The sequence below is a fragment of the Dendrobates tinctorius genome, unplaced genomic scaffold, assembly GCF_039654945.1.
Source record: "Dendrobates tinctorius isolate UK_male_01 unplaced genomic scaffold, ASM3965494v1 ptg000032l, whole genome shotgun sequence".
In the NCBI taxonomy this organism is placed as follows: domain Eukaryota; kingdom Metazoa; phylum Chordata; class Amphibia; order Anura; family Dendrobatidae; genus Dendrobates; species Dendrobates tinctorius.
Window position 1 is genome coordinate 40175186 of NW_027361700.1, and position 16747 is coordinate 40191932.

Below are 16747 nucleotides of genomic sequence, written 5' to 3' on the forward strand. Positions count from 1 at the left end.
TGGAGTAATAGGAGGAGATATAGTGAGGTTATATGGAGTAATAGGAGGAGATATAGGGAGGATATATGGAGAAATAGGAGGAGATATAGAGGAGGTTATATGGAGTAATAGGACAAGATATAGGGAGGTTATATGGAGTAATAGGAGGAGATATAGGTAGGTTATATGGAGTAATAGGAGGAGATATAGGGGAGGTTATATGGAGAAATAGGAGGAGATATAGGGCGGTTATATGGAGTAATATGAGGAGATTAAGGGGAGGTTATATGGAGTAATAGGATGATATATAGGGGAGGCTATGTGTAGAAACAGGAGGAGATATAGGGAGATTATATGGAGTAATGGGAGGAGATATAGGTAGGTTATATGGAGTAATAGGAGGAGATATGGGGAGGTTATATGGAGTAATAGGAGGAGATATAGGGTGGTTATATGGAGTAATATGAGGAGATTAAGGGGAGGTTATATGGAGTAATAGGATGATATATAGGGGAGGCTATGTGTAGAAACAGGAGGAGATATAGAGAGGTTATATGGAGTAATGGGAGGAGATATAGGTAGGTTATATGGAGTAATAGGAGGAGATATGGGGAGGTTATATGGAGTAATAGGAGGAGATATAGGGAGGTTCTATGGAGTAATAGGAGAAGGTATAATAAGGAGGTTATATGGTGTAATAGGAGGAAATATAGGGAGGTTACATGGAGTAATAGGAGGAGATATAGGGAGGATATATGGAGATATAGAGGAGGTTATATGGAGTAATAGGACAATATATAGGGGAGGTTATATGGAGTAATAGGAGGAGATATAGGGAGGTTATATGAAGTAATAGGAGGATATATTGGGGAGGTTATATGGAGTAATAGGAGGAGATATATGGAGATTATATAGAGTAATAGGAGGAGATATAGGGAGGTTATATGGAGTAATAGAAGGAGATATAGGGAGGTTGTATGGAGTAATAGGAGGAGATATAGGAAGGTTATATGGAGTTATAGGAGGAGATATGGGGGAGATTATATGGAGTAATAGGAGGAGATATAGGGAGGTTATATGGAATAATAGGAGGAGATATAGGGAGTATATTTGGAGAAATAGGAGGAGATATAGAGGAGGTTATATGGAATAATAAGACAAGATATAGGGGAGGTTATATGCAGTAATAGGACATGATATAGGGGAGGTTATGTGCAGTAATAGGAGGAGATATAATGGAGGTTATATGGAGTAATAGTAGGAGATATAGGGAGGTTATATGGAGTAATAGGAGGAGATATAGGGAGGTTATATGGAGTAATAGAAAGAGATATAGGGAGGTTATATGGAGTAATAGGATGAGATATAGGGAGGATATATGGAGAAATAGGATGAGATATAGAGGAGGTTTTATGGAGTAATAGGACAAGATATAGGGGAGGTTATATGGAGTAATCGGAGGAGATATAGGGAGGTTATATGGAGTAATATGAGGAGATTAAGGGGAGGTTATATGGAGTAATAAGATGATATATAGGGGAGGCTATGTGTAGAAACAGGAGGAGATATAGGGAGGTTATATGGGGTAATGGGAGGAGATATAGGTTGGTTATATGGAGTAATAGGAGGAGATATGGGGAGGTTATATGGAGTAATAGGAGGAGATATATGGAGATTATAAAGAGTAATAGGAGGAGATATAGGGATGTTATATGGAGTAATAGGAGGAGATATAAGGAGGTTATATGTAGTTATAGGAGGAGATATAGGGAGGTTATATGGTGTAATAGGAGGAGATATAGGGAGGTTATATGGAGTAATAGGAGGAGATATAGAAGAGGTTATATGGAGTAATAGGACAAGATATATGGGAGGTTATATGGAGTAATAGGACATGATATAGGGGAGGTTATGTGGAGTAATAGGAGGAGATATAGGGGAGGTTGTATGGAGTAATAGGAGGAGATATAGGGAGGTTATATGGAGTAATAGGAGGAGATATAGGGAGGTTATATGGAGTAATAGGAGGAGATATAGGGAGGATATATGGAGAAATAGGAGGAGATATAGAGGTGGTTATATGGAGTAATAGGACAAGATATAGGGGAGGTTATATGGAGTAATAGGAGGAGATATAGGGGAGGTTATATGGAGTAATAGGAGGAGATATAGGGAGGTTATATGGAGTAATATGAGGAGATTAAGGGGAGGTTATATGGAGTAATAGGATGATATATAGGGGAGGCTATGTGTAGAAACAGGAGGAGATATAGGGAGGTTATATGGAGTAATGGGAGGAGATATAGGTAGGTTATATGGAGTAATAGGAGGAGATATGGGGAGGTTATATGGAGTAATAGGAGGAGATATATGGAGATTATATAGAGTAATAGGTGGAGATATAGGGATGTTATATGGAGTAATAGAAGGAGAAATAGGGAGGTTGTATGGAGTAATAGGAGGAGATATAAGGAGGTTATATGGAGTTATAGGAGGAGATATAGGGAGGTTATATGGAATAATAGGAGGAGATATAGGGAGGATATATGGAGAAATAGGAGGAGATATAGAGGAAGTTATATGGAGTAATAGGACAAGATATATGGGAGGTTATATGGAGTAATAGGAGGAGATATAGGGGAGGTTATATGGAGTAATAGGAGGAGATATAGGGAGGATATATGGAGAAATAGGAGGAGATATAGAGGAGGTTATATGGAGTAATAGGACAAGATATAGGGGAGGTTATATGGAGTAATAGGAGGAGATATAGGGGAGGTTATATGGAGTAATAGGAGGAGATATAGGGAGGTTATATGGAGTAATATGAGGAGATTAAGGGGAGGTTATATGGAGTAATAGGATGATATATAGGGGAGGCTATGTGTAGAAACAGGAGGAGATATAGGGAGGTTATATGGAGTAATGGGAGGAGATATAGGTAGGTTATAATGAGTAATAGGAGGAGATATGGTGAGGTTATATGGAGTAATAGGAGGAGATATAGGGGAGATTATATAGAGTAATAGGAGGAGATATAGGGATGTTATATGAAATAATAGAAGGAGATATAGGGAGGTTGTATGGAGTAATAGGAGGAGATATAAGGAGGTTATATGGAGTTATAGGAGGAGATATAGGGAGGTTATATGGAATAATAGGAGGAGATATAGGGAGGATATATGGAGAAATAGGAGGAGATATAGAGGAGGTTATATGGAGTAATAGGACAAGATATATGGGAGGTTATATGGAGTAATAGGACATGATATAGGGGAGGTTATGTGGAGTAATAGGAGGAGATATAGGGGAGGTTATATGGAGTAATAGGAGGAGATATAGGGAGGTTATATGGAGTATTAGGAGGAGATATAGGGAGGTTATATGAAGTAATAGGAGGAGACATAGGGAGGATATATGGAGAAATAGGAGGAGATATAGAGGAGGTTATATGGAGTAATAGGACAAGATATAGGGGAGGTTATATGGAGTAATAGGAGGAGATATAGGGGAGGTTATATGGAGTAATAGGAGGAGATATAGGGAGGCTATATGGAGTAATATGAGGAGATTAAGGGGAGGTTATATGGAGTAATAGGATGATATATAGGGGAGGCTATGTGTAGAAACAGGAGGAGATATAGGGAGGTTATATGGAGTAATAGGAGAAGATATAGGGAGGTTATATGGAGTAATAGGAGGAGATATATGGAGATTATATAGAGTAATAGGAGGAGATATAGGGACGTTATATGGAGTAGTAGGAGGAGATATAGGGAGGGTACATGGAGTAATAGGAGATATAGGGATGTTATATGGAGTAATAGAAGGAGATATAGGGAGGTTGTATGGAGTAATAGGAGGAGATATAAGGAGGTTATATGGAGTTATAGGAGGAGATATAGGGAGGTTATATGGAATAATAGGAGGAGATATAGGGAGGATATATGGAGAAATAGGAGGAGATATAGAGGAGGTTATATGGAGTAATAGGACAAGATATATGGGAGGTTATATGGAGTAATAGGACATGATATAGGGGAGGTTATGTGGAGTAATAGGAGGAGATATAGGGGAGGTTATATGGAGCAATAGGAGGAGATATAAGGAGGTTATATGGAGTAATAGGAGGAGATATAGGGGAGGTTATATGGAGTAATAGGAGGAGATATAGGGAGGATATATGGAGAAATAGGAGGAGATATAGAGGAGGTTATATGGAGTAATAGGACAAGATATAGGGGAGGTTATATGGAGTAATAGGAGGAGATATAGGGATGTTATATGGAATAATAGAAGGAGATATAGGGAGGTTGTATGGAGTAATAGGAGGAGATATAAGGAGGTTATATGGAGTTATAGGAGGAGATATAGGGAGGTTATATGGAATAATAGGAGGAGATATAGGGAGGATATATGGAGAAATAGGAGGAGATATAGAGGAGGTTATATGGAGTAATAGGACAAGATATATGGGAGGTTATATGGAGTAATAGGACATGATATAGGGGAGGTTATGTGGAGTAATAGGAGGAGATATAGGGGAGGTTATATGGAGTAATAGGAGGAGATATAGGGAGGTTATATGGAGTAATAGGAGGAGATATAGGGAGGTTATATGAAGTAATAGGAGGAGACATAGGGAGGATATATGTAGAAATAGGAGGAGATATAGAGGAGGTTATATGGAGTAATAGGAGGAGATATAGGGGAGGTTATATGGAGTAATAGGAGGAGATATAGGGAGGCTATATGCAGTAATATGAGGAGATTAAGGGGAGGTTATATGGAGTAATAGGATGATATATAGGGGAGGCTATGTGTAGAAACAGGAGGAGATATAGGGAGGTTATATGGAGTAATAGGAGAAGATATAGGGAGGTTATATGGAGTAATAGGAGGAGATATATGGAGATTATATAGAGTAATAGGAGGAGATATAGGGACGTTATATGGAGTAGTAGGAGGAGATATAGGGAGGGTACATGGAGTAATAGGAGATATAGGGATGTTATATGGAGTAATAGAAGGAGATATAGGGAGGTTGTATGGAGTAATAGGAGGAGATATAAGGAGGTTATATGGAGTTATAGGAGGAGATATAGGGAGGTTATATGGAATAATAGGAGGAGATATAGGGAGGATATATGGAGAAATAGGAGGAGATATAGAGGAGGTTATATGGAGTAATAGGACAAGATATATGGGAGGTTATATGGAGTAATAGGACATGATATAGGGGAGGTTATGTGGAGTAATAGGAGGAGATATAGGGGAGGTTATATGGAGCAATAGGAGGAGATATAGGGAGGTTATATGGAGTAATAGGAGGAGATATAGGGGAGGTTATATGGAGTAATAGGAGGAGATATAGGGGAGGTTATATGGAGTAATAGGAGGAGATATAGGGAGGATATATGGAGAAATAGGAGGAGATATAGAGGAGGTTATATGGAGTAATAGGACAAGATATAGGGGAGGTTATATGGAGTAATAGGAGGAGATATAGGGGAGGTTATATGGAGTAATAGGAGGAGATATAGGGAGGTTATATGGAGTAATAGGAGGAGATATAGGGGAGGTTATATGGAGTAATAGGATGATATATAGGGGAGGCTATGTGTAGAAACAGGAGGAGCTATAGGGAGGTTATATGGAATAATGGGAGGAGATATAGGTAGGTTATAATGAGTAATAGGAGGAGATATGGTGAGGTTATATGGAGTAATAGGAGGAGATATAGGGGAGATTATATAGAGTAATAGGAGGAGATATAGGGATGTTATATGGAGTAATAGAAGGAGATATAGGGAGGTTGTATGGAGTAATAGGAGGAGATATAAGGAGGTTATATGGAGTTATAGGAGGAGATATAGGGAGGTTATATGGAATAATAGGAGGAGATTAAGGGGAGGTTATATGGAGTAATAGGATGATATATAGGGGAGGCTATGTGTAGAAACAGGAGGAGATATAGGGAGGTTATATGGAGTAATGGGAGGAGATATAGGTAGGTTATATGGAGTAATAGGAGGAGATATGGGGAGGTTATATGGAGTAATAGGAGGAGATATATGGAGATTATATAGAGTAATAGGTGGAGATATAGGGATGTTATATGGAGTAATAGAAGGAGATATAGGGAGGTTGTATGGAGTAATAGGAGGAGATATAAGGAGGTTATATGGAGTTATAGGAGGAGATATAGGGAGGTTATATGGAATAATAGGAGGAGATATAGGGAGGATATATGGAGAAATAGGAGGAGATATAGAGGAGTTTATATGGAGTAATAGGACAAGATATATGGGAGGTTATATGGAGTAATAGGAGGAGATATAGGGGAGGTTATATGGAGTAATAGGAGGAGATATAGGGAGGATATATGGAGAAATAGGAGGAGATATAGAGGAGGTTATATGGAGTAATAGGACAAGATATAGGGGAGGTTATATGGAGTAATAGGAGGAGATATATTGGAGGTTATATGGAGTAATAGGAGGAGATATAGGGAGGTTATATGGAGTAATATGAGGAGATTAAGGGGAGGTTATATGGAGTAATAGGATGATATATAGGGGAGGCTATGTGTAGAAACAGGAGGAGATATAGGGAGGTTATATGGAGTAATGGGAGGAGATATAGGTAGGTTATAATGAGTAATAGGAGGAGATATGGTGAGGTTATATGGAGTAATAGGAGGAGATATAGGGGAGATTATATAGAGTAATAGGAGGAGATATAGGGATGTTATATGGAGTAATAGAAGGAGATATAGGGAGGTTGTATGGAGTAATAGGAGGAGATATAAGGAGGTTATATGGAGTTATAGGAGGAGATATAGGGAGGTTATATGGAATAATAGGAGGAGATATAGGGAGGATATATGGAGAAATAGGAGGAGATATAGAGGAGGTTATATGGCGTAATAGGACAAGATATATGGGAGGTTATATGGAGTAGTAGGACGTGATATAGGGGAGGTTATGTGGAGTAATAGGAGGAGATATAGGGGAGGTTATATGGAGTAATAGGAGGAGATATAGGGAGGTTATATGGAGTAATAGGAGGAGATATAGGGAGGTTATATGAAGTAATAGGAGGAGACATAGGGAGGATATATGGAGAAATAGGAGGAGATATAGAGGAGGTTATATGGAGTAATAGGACAAGATATAGGGGAGGTTATATGGAGTAATAGGAGGAGATATTGGGGAGGTTATATGGAGTAATAGGAGGAGATATAGGGAGGCTATATGGAGTAATATGAGGAGATTAAGGGGAGGTTATATGGAGTAATAGGATGATATATAGGGGAGGCTATGTGTAGAAACAGGAGGAGATATAGGGAGGTTATATGGAGTAATAGGAGAAGATATAGGGAGGTTATATGGAGTAATAGGAGGAGATATATGGAGATTATATAGAGTAATAGGAGGAGATATAGGGATGTTATATGGAGTAATAGAAGGAGATATAGGGAGGTTGTATGGAGTAATAGGAGGAGATATAAGGAGGTTATATGGAGTTATAGGAGGAGATATAGGGAGGTTATATGGAATAATAGGATGAGATATAGGGAGGATATATGGAGAAATAGGAGGAGATATAGAGGAGGTTATATGGAGTAATAGGACAAGATATATGGGAGGTTATATGGAGTAATAGGACATGATATAGGGGAGGTTATGTGGAGTAATAGGAGGAGATATAGGGGAGGTTATATGGAGCAATAGGAGGAGATATAGGGTGGTTATATGGAGTAATAGGAGGAGATATAGGGGAGGTTATATGGAGTAATAGGAGGAGATATAGGGGAGGTTATATGGAGTAATAGGAGGAGATATAGGGAGGATATATGGAGAAATAGGAGGAGATATAGAGGAGGTTATATGGAGTAATAGGACAAGATATAGGGGAGGTTATATGGAGTAATAGGAGGAGATATAGGGGAGGTTATATGGAGTAATAGGAGGAGATATAGGGAGGTTATATGGAGTAATAGGAGGAGATATAGGGGAGGTTATATGGAGTAATAGGATGATATATAGGGGAGGCTATGTGTAGAAACAGGAGGAGCTATAGGGAGGTTATATGGAATAATGGGAGGAGATATAGGTAGGTTATAATGAGTAATAGGAGGAGATATGGTGAGGTTATATGGAGTAATAGGAGGAGATATAGGGGAGATTATATAGAGTAATAGGAGGAGATATAGGGATGTTATATGGAGTAATAGAAGGAGATATAGGGAGGTTGTATGGAGTAATAGGAGGAGATGTAAGGAGGTTATATGGAGTTATAGGAGGAGATATAGGGAGGTTATATGGAATAATAGGAGGAGATATAGGGAGGATATATTTAGAAATAGGAGGAGATATAGAGGAGGTTATATGGAGTAATAGGACATGATATAGGGGAGGTTATGTGGAGTAATAGGAGGAGATATAGGGGAGGTTATATGGAGTAATAGGAGGAGATATAGGGAGGTTATATGGAGTAATAGGAGGAGATATAGGGAGTTTATATGAAGTAATAGGAGGAGATATAGGGAGGCTATATGGAGAAATAGGAGGAGATATAGAGGAGGTTATATGGAGTAATAGGACAAGATATAGGGGAGGTTATATGGAGTAATAGGAGGAGATATAGGGGAGGTTATATGGAGTAATAGGAGGAGATATAGGGAGGCTATATGGAGTAATATGAGGAGATTAAGGGGAGGTTATATGGAGTAATAGGATGATATATAGGGGAGGCTATGTGTAGAAACAGGAGGAGATATAGGGAGGTTATATGGAGTAATGGGAGGAGATATAGGTATGTTATATGGAGTAATAGGAAGAGATATGAGGAGGTTATATGGAGTAATAGGAGGAGATATATGGAGATTATATAGAGTAATAGGAGGAGATATAGGGATGTTATATGGAGTAATAGAAGGAGATATAGGGAGGTTGTATGGAGTAATAGGAGGAGATATAAGGAGGTTATATGGAGTTATAGGAGGAGATATAGGGAGGTTATATGGAATAATAGGAGGAGATATAGGGAGGATATATGGAGAAATAGGAGGAGATATAGAGGAGGTTATATGGAGTAATAGGACAAGATATATGGGAGGTTATATGGAGTAATAGGACATGATATAGGGGAGGTTATGTGGAGTAATAGGAGGAGATATAGGGGAGGTTGTATGGAGTAATAGGAGGAGATATAGGGAGGTTATATGGAGTAATAGGAGGAGATATAGGGAGGTTATATGGAATAATAGGAGGAGATATAGGGAGGATATATGGAGAAATAGGAGGAGATATAGAGGAGGTTATATGGAGTAATAGGACAAGATATATGGGAGGTTATATGGAGTAATAGGACATGATATAGGGGAGGTTATGTGGAGTAATAGGAGGAGATATAGGGGAGGTTATATGGAGTAATAGGAGGAGATATAGGGAGGTTATATGGAGTAATAGGAGGAGATATAGGGAGGATATATGGAGAAATAGGAGATATAGAGGAGGTTATATGGAGTAATAGGACAAGATATAGGGGAGGTTATATGGAGTAATAGAAGGAGATATAGGGGAGGTTATATGGAGTAATAGGAGGAGATATAGGGAGGTTATATGGAGTAATATGAGGAGATTAAGGGGAGTTTATATGGAGTAATAGGATGATATATAGGGGAGGCTATGTGTAGAAACAGGAGGAGATATAGGGAAGTTATATGGAGTAATGGGAGGAGATATAGGTAGGTTATATGGAGTAATAGGAGGAGATATGGGGAGGTTATATGGAGTAATAGGAGGAGATATAGGAAGGTTATATGGAGTAATAGAAGGAGATATAGGGAGGTTGTATGGAGTAATAGGAGGAGATATAAGGAGGTTATATGGAGTTATAGGAGGAGATATAGGGAGGTTATATGGAATAATAGGAGGAGATATAGGGAGGATATATGGAGAAATAGGAGGAGATATAGAGAAGGTTATATGGAGTAATAGGACAAGATATATGGGAGGTTATATGGAGTAATAGGAGGAGATAATGGGGAGGTTATGTGGAGTAATAGGAGGAGATATAGGGGAGGTTATATGGAGTAATAGGAGGAGATATAGGGAGGTTATATGGAGTAGTAGGAGGAGATATAGGGAGGTTATATGGAGTAATAGGAGGAGATATAGGGAGGATATATGGAGAAATAGGAGGAGATATAGGGAGATTATATGGAGTAATAGGAGGAGATATAGGGAGGTTATAAGAAGTAATAGGAGGAGATATAGGAGAGGTTATATGTAGTAATAGGAGGAGATATAGGGGAGGTTATATGTAGTAATAGGAGGAGATATAGAGGAGGTTATATGGAGTAATAGGACAAGATATAGGGGAGGTTATATGGAGTAATAGGAGGAGATATAGGGGAGGTTATATTCAGTAATAGGAGGAGATATAGGGAGGTTATATGGAGTAATATGATGAGAATAAGGGGAGGTTATATGGAGTAATAGGATGATATATAGGGAGGTTATATGGAGTAATAGGAGGAGATATATGGAGATTACATAGAGTAAGAGGAGGAGTTATAGGGATGTTATATGGAGTAATAGAAGGAGATATAGGGAGGTTGTATGGAGTAATAGGTGGAGATATAAGGAGGTTATATGGAGTTATAGGAGGAGATATAGGGAGGTTATATGGAATAATAGGAGCAGGTATAGGGAGGATATATGGAGAAATAGGAGGAGATATAGAGGAGGTTATATGGAGTAATAGGACAAGATATAGGGGAGGTTATATGGAGTAATAGGACATGATATAGGGGAGGTTATGTGGAGTAATAGGAGGAGATATAGGGGAGGTTATATGGAGTAATAGGAGATATAGGGAGGTTATATGTAGTAATAGGAGGAGATATAGGGGAGGATATATGGAGTAATAGGAGGAGATATAGGGAGGTTATATGGAGTAATAGGAGGAGATATAGTGAGGTTATATGGAGTAATAGGAGGAGATATAGGGAGGATATATGGAGAAATAGGAGGAGATATAGAGGAGGTTATATGGAGTAATAGGAGGAGATATAGGGAGGTTATATGGAGTAATAGGAGGAGATATAGGGGAGGTTATATGGAGTAATAGGAGGAGATATAGGGAGGATATATGGAGAAATAGGAGGAGATATAGGGGAGGTTATATGGAGTAATAGGAGGAGATATAGGGAGGTTATATGGAGTAATAGGAGGAGATATAGGGGAGGTTATATGGAGTAATAGGAGGAGATATAGGGCGGTTATATGGAGTAATATGAGGAGATTAAGGGGAGGTTATATGGAGTAATAGGATGATATATAGGGGAGGCTATGTGTAGAAACAGGAGGAGATATAGGGAGGTTATATGGAGTAATGGGAGGAGATATAGGTAGGTTATATGGAGTAATAGGAGGAGATATGGGGAGGTTATATTGAGTAATAGGAGGAGATATAGGGCGGTTATATGGAGTAATATGAGGAGATTAAGGGGAGGTTATATGGAGTAATAGGATGATATATAGGGGAGGCTATGTGTAGAAACAGGAGGAGATATAGGGAGGTTATGTGGAGTAATGGGAGGAGATATAGGTAGGTTATATGGAGTAATAGGAGGAGATATGGGGAGGTTATATGGAGTAATAGGAGGAGATATAGGGAGGTTCTATGGAGTAATAGGAGGAGATATAGGGAGGTTATATGGAGAAATAGGAGGAGATATAGAGGAGGTTATATGGAGTAATAGGACAAGATATAGGGGAGGTTATATGGAGTAATAGGAGGAGATATAGGGAGGTTATATGGAGTAATAGGAGGGGTTTAAGGGGAGGTTATATGGAGTAATAGGAGGAGATATAGGGAGGATATATGGAGTAATAGGAGGAGATATAGGGGAGGTTATATGGAGTAATAGGAGGAGCTATAGGGCAGGTTATATGAAGTAATAGGAGGAGATATAGGGAGGTTATATGGAGTAATAGGAGGAGATATAGGGAGGTTATATGGAGTAATAGGAGGAGATATAGGGGAGGTTATATAGAGTAATAGGAGGAGTTATAGGTAGGTTATATTTAGTAATAGGAGAAGGTATAATAAGGAAGTTATATGGAGTAATAGGAGGTGATATAGACAGTGTGAGGCATGAGGGAGACACCATTTGGTATTTATTAACTCAGGCCCCATACATTATCCAGAGATCTCCCTTCCACTGCAGGGATGTGGCCCCCACCCTTGGGATAAGTACACAATTCCCAAAAGAAAGGGAAAGCTCTAGACCCAGCATCGCCAACATCTAAAGATGAATTATAAAAGTAACGTGCATCTACTGGTTAAGCCCAATATACCTCCAGAACCCCGGGATCCCTCTGCACACAACCCAGTGTCTCATATTTCTCTAGCTGTCCCAGATGCCGAGCTATTGAAACTATTTCTCCAGAACCTCTTAGCCGACCCAAGTTTGGACTCTCTGTATTGGTCCAGCCCCAACGAACACGTTGAGAAGTCAGTCGTCCCGTTTGGACCCCTCGCTGGGAAGTTATGACCCATCCTAGATATTGGGAATTATTTCAGCTAGGAGGTCAAGGGAGGAGAATTCAGTCCAACCCAGTTAGGCGGTGGCAAATATGGGAGGGGGCGAACTAGGGGTTAAAAGCTAGCTACACACCTTTAGCCTTTGTCTTTGTTCTGCCATGGAAGCCACATCACGTCACGCGTGGAGCCGGACCACAAACTAAGAAGGTGCCTGTGGACACGAGAGATTCCCCTCATCCACAAGTTATATGGAACTGTAACGTGACACATCCAGCTATCTGCTATCCCCATACCTGTACCCTACTTTTATCTGTACTTCTGGCTGTAATATTTGTATATTACTCTGTATATATTTGTGGTATTTAGTGTTCCTTTCAGCAATTAACCCCTTTCTGACATCGGAAGTAAAGATCCATCCTTGTGACCTGGGCAAATTTGACCATGGATGGATTATTACATCATTGCTATCGGCGGAGCTCACGGGGGATGCACTGTCGACCGCGGCCGGGTGCCAGCTGATTCTGACAGCTGACATCCAGCACAAGGTACCAGGAGTGGTCACAGACCGATCCCGCCACTTTAATAATGGTCCTCTATGTGCACACGTTCCTTCAAGAGAAGAAAAGAAACCTAGAAACCCCACACCTGGTTGTGTGCACATTGTTTTATGAGAGATAAGAGATGTTCACTGTCAGACATTCCATCTCCAGATGTGAGACAAGACTCCACTCATCTCTCTGTTGTTCCTGCTGATGAGAAGCTTTTGATGTGTTGACATCTAAGAGAGAGACTCACTTGCTATTCTCAGATCTTGTGTCTCATGCAGTCTGTTAACTCTGTCTAATGTGATGACATTTATCACCCTAACATTTACCAACGTTGGGTCCTTTAATGTCACATAGTAAATTTTCACAGCTTTAAACTTGAGAAAAAAATATGTTTCCCCTACTAAATGTGGTATAACATGCCACCACTAATCTAGAATATGATGTTGGCAACTTTCTTGTCTATTACTTTTCAACCCTAATCCGCACCATACCCAGTTATCTTATCCATACTCCTAGGAAAGAAGTCAAATACATACATTAGGAAGGGTTGTGTGGTGGTCTTGAAAATGACATTAATTCTAGAAGTCCAGGAAGAAGCAGTGTATGTAGTGTAGACTACCATGCTTGTCCTTGTTGCCTACAGACAAAGCAGTACTTGAGTTAAAGTTTTGAGAGGGTACTCTGGTTTAAAAAAAATGTTTAGGGTTCAGTTGGCCATATTTCTTGGCCGGCATATGGGCCGGAATGCCCAGACTGATCGCAGGTCAGTCCTATGATGGAGGTCCATGTATGTGCTGTGAAATATGGTGATTTGAGCCCGGCCTTACTAGCGGAATAAGGCTGTACAGACATTTAAAGAGCACTTTATGCAAAGTACAGGGCCTGTGGAATGAAGCAAGACACAAGAATATAAAGTACAGCAAATAAAAAACTAGACTGTTGACAAGTACTCCATGCATTTATATTTCCGCCACTGCTTTTCGTGTTCAGCTAAATGAGTAAAATTTGACGTGCCTGCCACCATTGTGTATAGAAGTCTTTTACTGCAGATGGATCCCAACTTAATGTCATGTGAACAAGTCTAAAATGACAGAATCTATAAAAATGTACCAAAACATTGAAAATAAAAATATATAACAGTATCCACCTATTACGGTATATAGTAACATAAAGACATAGAAACTCACTTGTGACCTTGTGATCAAGAAATAGTTATTTAATAACAAATTTTATTAACCCGTAAGTTATTCCATGCAAAGTAATGGAAAAATGCAATAAAATTGTTGGGCAAACAAACCAAAAAATTGAATATATATACATATATATATATATACAGTATATATCTATATACACACATATATATATATATATATATACATATACAGTATATATAAAACTCAGGAATGGATCTTCGTAAAGAATAGCAAATTTTGCTGATATGATTCATACATTATTAACATCTCTTTATAAATAAAATATTTTGACATTGTAACCATAATAAATTGGTTCATTAATAGTTATAATAAAAAAAAGAATCATTTCAAAAGGACATGCACAAATATCTTATGTCATCAAATATCCCTGAAAAGATCTGTAAACATTACATGGTCATAGTAAGAAAGAGCCGAAGGAATATGATAATATAGAGGATTTCAAATATTGGTGACATAGTTCCCTTAAAGTCGAGACTATGAGTTGAGACTTTGAGGCTTTTTTTCTAACGGGAATCTGTCACCAATTTTTGCAATGTAATCTGAGAGTATCATAATGTAGAGGGAGAGACCCTATTTCCAGTGATATGTCACTTGTTAGTCTGTTTGCTGTCATTTTGATGCAATCACAGTTTTCTCTGCTGCAGATCTAGCAATGCACTGAATGCTGAGCCCTGTATAACCCCGTTCGCACCACTAATTGGCAGCTTTCTCTGTACGCTGTACATTGATAGAAAACTGCTAATCAGTGGTGGAGGCAGGATTACACCGAGCAGTTGACTAGAAGGCATGAGGCAACTAGTCCTGTAATGATATTCTTCTTCTGATAAAACACTGATTTTATTGAAATGACAACACACAGCCTAGTAAGTGACACATCACTGGAATAAGGGTCTCAGCCCCACATCATGCTGCTCTAAGATTACATAGAAAAAACTGCTACAGATTCCCTTTAAGAGTAGGGTTTAGTATTTGACTATATTTTAAGAAAGTGAACAAGAAATAAAATCAATATATACATTATCATTAGTGACTGAACCTCTTGGTGTGTTAAGACCACAATACTGTTACCTAAAACTTGAAGGCCCCTCATACAATTACTGAGCACTTTTCCAGAAGTAGCTCATAGACAAATGATAGTCACAAAATACAAAGAACGATGGAGGATAGGAGAGGACTAAAGCCAGATCTTGTAAAATGTCGAGACCAGTCAAAAAGTACACAGGTATTAATAGAACATACCAGACTTTCATGGAAAACAATTCATAGAAATACACTATATATATATATATATATATATATATATATATATATATATATATATACAGTATATATATATATATTTGTATCTAACACCGTAACTGGTATGCCAGCTATCAAGGTTGGTTTTAAATTAAGGCAGAACGGATTCCCAGAAACAACCTGCATTCACTACTGATCCTATCCATTCTCTAGTCCACCAGGGAGCATATAACAAACTTCCTTACTGCTTACACCTCTAGGAAATTTACAATTTATCACTTCATCGTCATAGACCACCAAAGATTTTTAAGTTTTGATACAAATTGTTTGTAAAAGGCGAGCAGAAAGGCAAAACTGCTTTATTCTCTATAAAATAGGCCTTCCAGGAAATCCTGCAATGGGTCCAGAGTGTGGAGTGACGTTGTGACTCCTCAATACAAGAGGTTTATCAACTTTTCACGGTTAATGTACACTTACTGATCTGACTTTGTAATATAGTTTCTGGGTATCAAGGACCCAAAATTCTTGATTCTGCAGTGCCCACCACCATTTACAACTGAGTTAGGGATAACAATCAAAGTGAATAATGAAAGGAAGAGAGGCAAAATGAATATGGGACCAAGGAAAGAAGAATGGAGTCCAAGAAAATAGACTATGTGTTGACCGATTGCTTGTTAGACCAACAGCTACTTCTCTCAAATCCTCCCTCTACACAAGAATGCTTGCTTCAGACAAGAATAAACGTGTTTTCAATAGAAGACGACGTTCTCAAAAGAACGCAAGACACTAAGGGTCCCGTTTCACTTAGGCTAGTTTCACACTAGCGTTTATTCCAGGCAGCGCACGGCGGCGCTAAGCCCCGCCCCCTGCCGGCTCCCTGCCCGCCCCATCCGGTCATCGCCGCCTACTATCGCACATGGACGCTTGCGATTTGCGCACCCTATCTTTAGCATAGTGTGTGCAGATCGTGCGCTGGCCGTGCACTAGTAGGATTTTGGCGTGCGCTGTGCACTTTTGAAGGTGCGCCCGTGTGCGCCGAACGCAGCATGTTGCATTTCGGCGCACATTTAAAAATGCGCAGCGCACACCAAAATCCTACTAGTGCACGGCCAGCGCACGATCTGTGCACACTATGCTAAAGATAGGGTGCGCAAATCGCAAGCGTCCATGTGCGATAGTAGGCGGCGATGACCGGATGGGGCGGGC